The 8,310-nt window shown below is 41.3% G+C and overlaps 1 protein-coding gene across 2 annotated transcripts in view; it reads left to right on the top strand.

Annotated features, from left to right (window-relative positions):
- Nucleotides 1–282: 282 nt before the first annotated feature.
- The window catches only part of Kansl1 (KAT8 regulatory NSL complex subunit 1), a 131,006-nt gene continuing 122,978 nt past the window's right edge, over nt 283–8,310 (top strand). The window contains exons 1-2 of one of the 2 annotated variants that reach the window (XM_021211835.1): nt 283–559; nt 1,369–1,482. The gene's annotated coding sequence lies outside the window, so the exon portion shown is untranslated. The remainder of the gene's footprint in view (nt 560–1,368; nt 1,483–8,310) is intronic. The other variant, XM_029546414.1, reaches the window with a different exon arrangement.

The raw sequence follows: 8,310 nt of genomic DNA, 5'->3' as shown, positions 1-8,310 counted from the left end.
TGCCGGGCGACGGGTGGCCATAGGGCCTGGGGAGGGGGGGTGCCGAGCGGAGCCCGGGGGCGCCAGGCCGAGGGAGGTGGGACGGACCGTGGCGGGCAGGACGGGAGGCGGCATCCCGTGGGCCGCCCCCTCCTGAGGCGAGTCGGTCAACGGCCACGGGCTCCGGGCCGCGAGCCCGGGCCACGGCCGCCCCCTCCTAACAATGGGGACCGGGCCGGAGGAGTCGTGGGCCGCGGGGGGTGGGGAGGGCTCCGGGACGAGGGTCCGAGGCGGGGGAGGGGCGCGGACTCGAGCTCGCTGGGATCTGGGCCCCGCGGTCCTGTAGAGCTGGGGGTCGCGTCGCGGGGTGGGGTGGGGGGACGCCCAGGCTTGCCTGAGAGTCGGGTCAAGAGTCAAACTCCTCCCGTCCCCACCCCCCAAAATCCAATGAGCGCTAGGCAAAGTGATGCCAAGTGTCCCTAACCGAAGTGACAAACGTGGAGACAGCAAACCCACTCTCGGAGCTTTATTTTTAAAACGGGGATGTCGACTCTGATTTTAAGAAATTATTTTTAAAGAGGTGAGTGTGTTATTTTTGTGTTCCTACTCGGGCAAGCCTCCATTTTAAGTGAAGCAGTAACTGGTTAAGCTGGAATTTTCATTCAGGCTCAGGACATAAGGATCCTACAAGGGGTCATTTAGCCCATCCTTCTTAGTTCCTGCAACTTAATACCCTCCATCTTCAAAATTAATTCCTCTGGTCTGCTTTTAAAAATCTCTGGAAAAGAAGGGTCTTTTCTTTTTGCTTGTAGTACTTCAGTGAAGAATAGATGTTACTTAATTTTTTAAATGTGGTATTAGCTCTGAAACAATTTTAAGGAAAGTTAAAACATTGCAATTGTCAGAGGTTTTTTTTTTAGTTTACAAAATAAAATAATGGTACATCTTTTTAGATCGTTAATCATTTTCAGTAGTGTTTATGAAATACTCTGGTAGTAATAACTTTTTTCCTCTGTGATTTTAGTTTCCTGAATGTTTGATAAGTAATTTTCAGTTACTTAAAATTTATGTTTTACATAAATACATTTCTACACACATATAAGATACACATGTGCCCTTTACAAAGAGAATTTTATATCGTACCTTTTTTGGGGATAAGGTTTGAGACCATCTCAATAAGTAGCTCTTACCTGGCCCAGAAGTCACTGTATATACCAGACTGGTGTTGTCGCCTGCCTCAGCCTCCTCTGAGTACTAGGATTACAGTGCACCACGCCCAGCACTTGTGTACTCTTTAGGCAACTAGTATTGAACATCCTTTCTAGATAGAGTAAGCTATTTACATCTATACTACTTTTCCATCTAAGTGAAAAAATTCTTCCTTTTCAGATCTCCCTACTTCCTCTCCGTGGGGACTGGGGACCTACTTAGTCTCTTCCTGCTTATTTCTGAGTTGTCTGAACTACTCCTGACACTATGTACTCTATTTGGATACCTCTTAAGGTAAGATATATTTGCTTTCTGTTATTTTGTTATTTCATATACATATTTTAGAATAAAGAATATTTGTTCACTTCCTTGTGTTTTGAGTCAGGGCCTCAGAGTCCAAGCTGCCCTGGAACTTTTTAGGTTGCTTAGCATGGCCTTAACTTCATGAATTTGCTGCCTCTACATTCCAAATGCTAGGATTATAGGTGTTTGCCACTATGTCTAGATCTATCTAGAATGTTCTTGAACTTGCTGCTCTTCCATTATCTTACTCATCCTCAGAACTATTAGCTTCTTAGGATTTGTGTTTGTGTTATTGCTGTTGTATTGTTATTTAGATATTAATGATGTTCTTAAATTAGCTCTCATTATAAGGATGAGTTCGACTTTTTACTTTATTATAGCTTACATACTTGTAAAATCCTGTTCTAAACCTGGTAGATGTGTTGGCATTCAGACTTTGAGGTCCGTTTTCAAACAGGTACTTTAGGGTCATATGAACTTGGGTGTGTCCCACTTTTGCAAATCAGTAGCTGATTCATGTGTTACAAAAGATGTGTCATTAACCATTTGTTTACTCTGATGTTTCATATAGTATATTAAGGTTCATGTGTACAATTCTTCAAATGTCCCGCTGCTCCTCAGGCCAGTGCGTGAGTCCTTACACTATTTGTTTTCAACAGGTGGCCATTGTGCTCTTAACTTTCCCAGGGTGCACTTCATTTGGGCACTGTGGACATGTGACCATTTGATAAAAAATGATAGTTGTTCTTTAAGTCTCTTGTGGCTCTTTCTGTTCAGAGATGGCTAAAGACCGCTCCAGTAGGACTAAGCAGAGGACAAAACTGAACAGTGAGGAGGTGAGAGGAAGGACCCAGACATGATCAATAGTGAGGTCTGTCAGCCTCACCCTCCTTGGTGGTTAGATAATGGTGTGGCTAAGACTGTGTTATGGTGATCCCACCATAGCATAGTGGGTGAACCATATAGTGAAGTCTGTGTAACTTAACTATTTGGACTTTGGGAAGTCTTTAGGTAGTGTAGACTGAATCTTATCTTCATCATGTTCTGGCTGCTGTTGTTGGACAGTGGATGCTTATAGTAATATGAAGGGATACAAAATGACACATTTTTTTCCCCCAGCCTTTCCCCCATAGTACAGTTTGGAAGGGCTGGATGGAGAACACAGCCAGAAGTTCTGAGTACCTAGGAACTGGAGGACCTTGGATAATTGTGTTTCCACTTCCTTAACAGTTGTTTTGTGCCAGGACTTGCTGGCCTCTATGATCAAGTTTCCTTGGATTTAAGGTATTAGGTATATTGAGGCATACTTTTTAAAGATGATGTATAGTGTTTAAGGTTTTAACTCTAATTCTTGGCAAATCTGGGATATTATACTACAGTAACCTCTATTGTTGGACCAGAGTCCTTTGGCATGGTAGGAATATAGACCAAAAGTCTATCTTATAGTGTGTATGAATTATCTGTAAACTGCTTGAGAATGTAGTTACATGGCTGTTTAGTTTTGTGTTCCCTACCAATCCTTTGATTGGTATAAAAATGTGCTAAATCTAAAGTTTGTTGTTTTGAGATAGAATCTTGCTATATAGACCAAACTAGAACTCAAATGAGTCAGCCTCCCAAATGTTGGGATTATAGGCATATGCCATAAATAATTTCTCCTTCACATTTTCCTCCCATTTTTATACTTAAGAACATTTCAAAATTACAGTGATTACTTTGGGAGAAATGGTACTTTTTCTGTGTTTCCTCAGACTGCAATTACTTGTCTGTCGCTTTCCTTCCTCCCTTCCTTCCTTCTGTTCGTTTTTCTAGACAGGGTTTCTTGGTGTAGCCTTGGATGTCTTGGAACTCAAAATCAGAGATCCAACTGCCTTTGCCTCCCAAGTGCTGGTAGGGAGTGGGTTTTTAGTTTTTTGGAGCCAAAGCTTACTCTGTAGCTCTAGCTGGTCTAGAACTCGCAGAGATCCCCCTGCCTCTGCCTCCCAAGTTCTGGAATTAAGGATCTTCACCACCATGGTCTGGAAGGAAATAACTAAAAGAAAAGAAGAAAAAAGATTGTTAATTTTATTTATGTATGTGTCTGGTATGTCTGTGTGCCACATTTATGTGGGTACCCATGAAAGCCAGAAATGGGTGTCAGATCTGGTGCTGCAGTTACAGGTGGTTGTGAGTGCTGGGTATCAAACTTTAGTGCTCTGTAAGAGCAGCTGCTATATCTTTCTAGTACTGAAGAATTTTTTAAAAAAAGATTTATTCAGCTGGGCATGGTGGCGCACGCCTTTAATCCCAGCATTCGGGAGGCAGAGGCAGGCAGATTTCTGAGTTTGAGGCCAGCCTGGTCTACAGAGTGAGTTCCAGGACAGCAAGGGCTATACAGAGAAACCCTGTCTCGAATAACCAAAAAAAAAAAAGATTTATTCATTTTATGTATATGAGTACACTGTAGCTGTCTTCAGACACACCAGAAGAAGGCATAGGATCTCATTATAGATGGTTGTGAGCCACTGTGTGGTTCTTTGATATTTCCCATTAGGTATCTCTTTATATTTTAAAATTTAAAAATCAGTGTATAATGTATTAGTTCTCAAGTCTAACTCTTCCTCTCTTCATAACCTGATGATGGTACCATTATCCATTCAGTCACTCAGGTCAGGTTGGGAGGCCTCCAGAGCGTTTCTTGTGCCATCTTAACCACCACTGTTTTTTTTTTTTTTAAAGCATCATCAGGCTTATGTTTGCATTACTCATTTTTAAGTTGATAATTATGTATTGTATATGTGTGTGCATGTGCACACCTGTACAACTTTTAGGGATCAGATCAGTTCTCTATTTCCGCCATGTGGGTCCCTTTGATTGAACCCAGGATATCAGCCTTGGCAGCAGTCACTTTTACCTGCTGAGCCATCTTTCCAGCCTACTACCTTCTTTATAAATGTTTTCCTGTTCATTTTCATTTCTCCCTTCTGAGTTCAGAGAATCACATTTTTGCCTGCGTGACATTTGAGTCACCTCATCATTCTCTTTACCTTCTATCTTCCAAGCTTCTTGTAAATGTAGATCTTAATGATTTAACGAATGATTATGTCTTTTTTCCCCCCTGTGGCTTTCAGCTTTTGAGGTACACTTTGGATGCTTTAGCCAAGCACTGAATCTCTCATTGCTGGGCTTCAGTTGTTTACACTTAGCTGCTCCCTTTGTGTACTCTGTACCTGTCCTCTGGGCCTTCACACAGGCCGTTATCTTTTTTAAAGGGCCTTTACTGTCTCCTGGCAACTTATTCCTCTTCCCCCCCCCTTTTTTTTTTTTTTTTAAAGATTTATTTATTTATTATATGTAAGTACACTGTAGCTGTCTTCAGACACTCCAGAAGAGGGCGTCAGTTCTTGTTATGGGTGGTTATGAGCCACCATGTGGTTGCTGGGATTTGAACTCTGGACTTTTGGAAGAGCAGTCGGGTGCTCTTACCCACTGAGCCATCTCACCAGCCCTCCTCTTCCCTTTATTTTTAATGTTTTTGAGTGTGTCTGTGTGAATGGAGGCCTTGTGTGTGAATGGAGGCCAGAAGAAGGCATCAGGTCCTTTGAAGAGCTGGAGTGAGCTCTGTGAGATGTGCATAGTGGGTGTTAACTAAATGGATCTCTGGAAGAACAAAAATTGTCTTAACCACTGAGCCATCATCTCTCTAGCTGTCTTCTATTTTTTTTTTTTTTTTTTTTTTTTGGTTTTTTGAGACAGGGTTTCTCTGTATAGCCCTGGCTATCCTGGAACTCACTTTGTAGACTAGGCTAGCCTCGAACTCAGAAATCTGCCTGCCTCTGCCTCCCGAGTGCTGGGACTAAAGGTGTGCGCCACCACGCCCAGCTGTCTCCTATTTCTTAGTAACAGTTATCACCATAATATTAACAGCAACAGAAACTACCACTGGATGTATCCTGTGGACCTCTGGTCCTCAGTGTGTGTGTTGCCTGTAGTGCTTGCTCTGGGTATTCAAACCTAGGACATCTAATATTGAATGGCCACTAGTTTGCTTCTCTTGCACTCTGTGTAGCCCCTAAGTTTTCTGGGATCAAAGGCTGTCTCTTGTTATTTTATTTTATCTTATTTTTATTTTTAAAATTTTCATTTCTTAGTATTTGGAATGTGTTTAAAATGGATTGCCTAAGGACACTGCCAGACTTAAAACTTACCTCTTTATAGTTTTTGAGACAGTCTTACTCTGTAACCCAATGCTGGTTTGGATTTCACTCTGTAGCTCATCCTGGTCCCTTAATTTGTGGTGATCCTCTCACTTCAGTTTCCCAAAACACAATGAAATCTGCATCGTTAGGAGAGTGTCAGTGGAAAAGCTGAATTGGTGTATCTATTTGCCAGTCTCAGTCTTACTCTTTGAAAGCAAACAGAGTCTGGTTTGATAAGTGTTAAGCAGCTTTGGAATGAGGTTAGGCAGAAGTTATAATTACATTCTTGTGGTGCTGAGGACCAAACCAAGGACCTAATTTGTCCACCCCTCTCCTTTATATTTTTCTCCCCTATTGAACCTATGACCTCACTATGCTGGCATACACTCCATCGTTGAGTTATATCTTAACCTCTCCTTATGTATTTGCTTTTGATGACAATTCAGTCAATTTCAAAAGGTAACCAGAATGGTTTCATATTATTAAAATAGAGAGACATTAATAATGTGGGCATGAAATGTACCAGCCAAGCAATGTATTTAGTAGGGAACTGCTACAGTTGTCCTTACATATTAATGAGTGATTTTTGCCCTTCTTTTCTCTAGAGCATGTTAAGTATACGTTTAGAAACAGCTTTCTCTTATCTGTGTATATGTTGTTTGTAGCAATAGTTGTATCCAGTTTATCTGTCTCTTGATTATGGTTATATTTGACCAGCAGGGGGAGCCAAAGTTACTTATGTGGCTTTATCACAACTGATTTTTTTTTTAAGTTCATCAAGAGAAAAAAGCTTTTTTGACAAAGAACATAATGAAAGTTCACAAAAAAAGAAAATATAAACACATGAAAAGCATTTTTATTCCGATAACTAATCAAAGGTATGCAAAGTAAATGATTTCACTTATTAAATTGGCAAATGAACTGTCATAGGCTGGCCTTAAACTCAAATTAGTCTGTTTCTGCCTCCCCAGTGCTGGTCTAAACGTGTGTGCCACTACAACCTGGCAAGAGTAAATATTTCTAATGTCTTAAATACATGGGTAGCAAAAAAACTCAGGCTACAGAATTACTATATTGTTGTAGACCTTTGGTGCTGTGAATTGAATACAGGGATATTTATTTACTTTTAAAGATTTATTTTTATTTATATATGTCATTTGTGTGCAGTGTCCAAGGAGGGCAGAGAGGGCATTGACTCTGCTGAAACTGAATAGGTGGTGGTAAGCCACTTGAAGAGGGTGCTTAGAACTGAACTTCAAGCCGGGCAGTGGTGGTGCATGCCTTTAGTCCCAGCACTTGGGAGGCAGAGGCAGGTGGATTTCTGAGTTCGAGGCCAACCTGGTCTACAGAGTGAGTTTCAGGACAGCCAAGGCTATACAGAGAAACCTCTGTCTCAAAAAACCAAAAAAAAAAAAAAAAAGAACTAACTTCAGTCCTTTGGAAGAACTGCAAACACTGCTAACTGATTAGCCATCCCTCCACTCTATATGGGTCTCAAGATGTGACTACGGTGGTCTTGGAATTCTGTATCAACCATACTGGCCTTGAACCCACAGAGATGTGTTCGCGTTTGCCTTTCAAGTGCTGAGATTAAAGGCATGCTCTACCACTCCCTGCTGAAATTAATTAATTAATTAACTACGTAGCTTTGGCTATTCTGGAACTCACAGAGATCTATCTATCTCTACCTCCTGAGTGCTTGAAATTGAAGGCATGAGCTAACAGGCCTGGCTGAAATATTTTTTTTTTTTGAAGATTAAAGCAATATTTTAGGTGTGTTTGTTTTTCTTGAGTATGGATCTTTTGCTTGCTTGTAAGTATATGACCACTATACTGAGTGCTCCAGAGGTCAGCAGAAGGTGTTGGATCCCCAGAAACTAGAGTTACCGATAGTTGAGGGGTACCGTGTGGATGCTGGGTCCCCTGCAAGCATAAGCGCAACTTCTTAACTGCTGAGATGTCTATCTCTTGAATATTGTTTAGATTTTTTTCTTGAGACAATTTCATACTATGTGGTCTTGGACTGCCTGGAACTCTGAATAAACTAGGTAGAGCTTGATGATTTTGCTTGTGCTCCCTGGATGCTGAGATTACAGCTGTTCACCTTCATGTTTGCTTTTTTGAGGATTTTTTTAATGATTTTGAGAATTTCAGGATTCCAGAGCTTGAGAATTCTAGAGCTACATAAAAGATTCTAAGTATGAAATAGAAGAGCATGTATTTCTTATACATATGTGATGGTTTGTATATTCTTGGCCCAGGGAGTGGCACTATTAGGAGGTATAGCCTTGTTGGAGTAGGTGTGTTACTGTGGGCATGGGCTTTAAGACCTTCAACCTAGCTGCCCAGAAGATAGGAGAACTATTGGCCTTCAGATGAAGATGTAGAACTCTCAGCTCCTCCTGCACCATGCCTGCCTGGATGCTGCCATGCTAATGCCTTGATGATAACATCTAAGCCAGCCCCAATTAAATGTTGTCCTTATAAGAGTTGTCTTAGTCATAATGTTTCTTCACAGCAATAGAACATTGACTAAGACAGAAGTTGGTACTAGGGACTGGAGTATTGCTGTGATAGGCCTGACCATGCTTTTATTTGGAAGAATGGATTTTGGGACTTTTGATTTGGAAAGCAGTGGAAT

Source organism: Mus pahari, chromosome 14 (genome assembly GCF_900095145.1).
Source record: "Mus pahari chromosome 14, PAHARI_EIJ_v1.1, whole genome shotgun sequence".
Taxonomy (NCBI): domain Eukaryota; kingdom Metazoa; phylum Chordata; class Mammalia; order Rodentia; family Muridae; genus Mus; species Mus pahari.
Note: the sequence above shows the minus strand (reverse complement) of the source record. Positions and strands in the feature narration are given on the sequence as shown.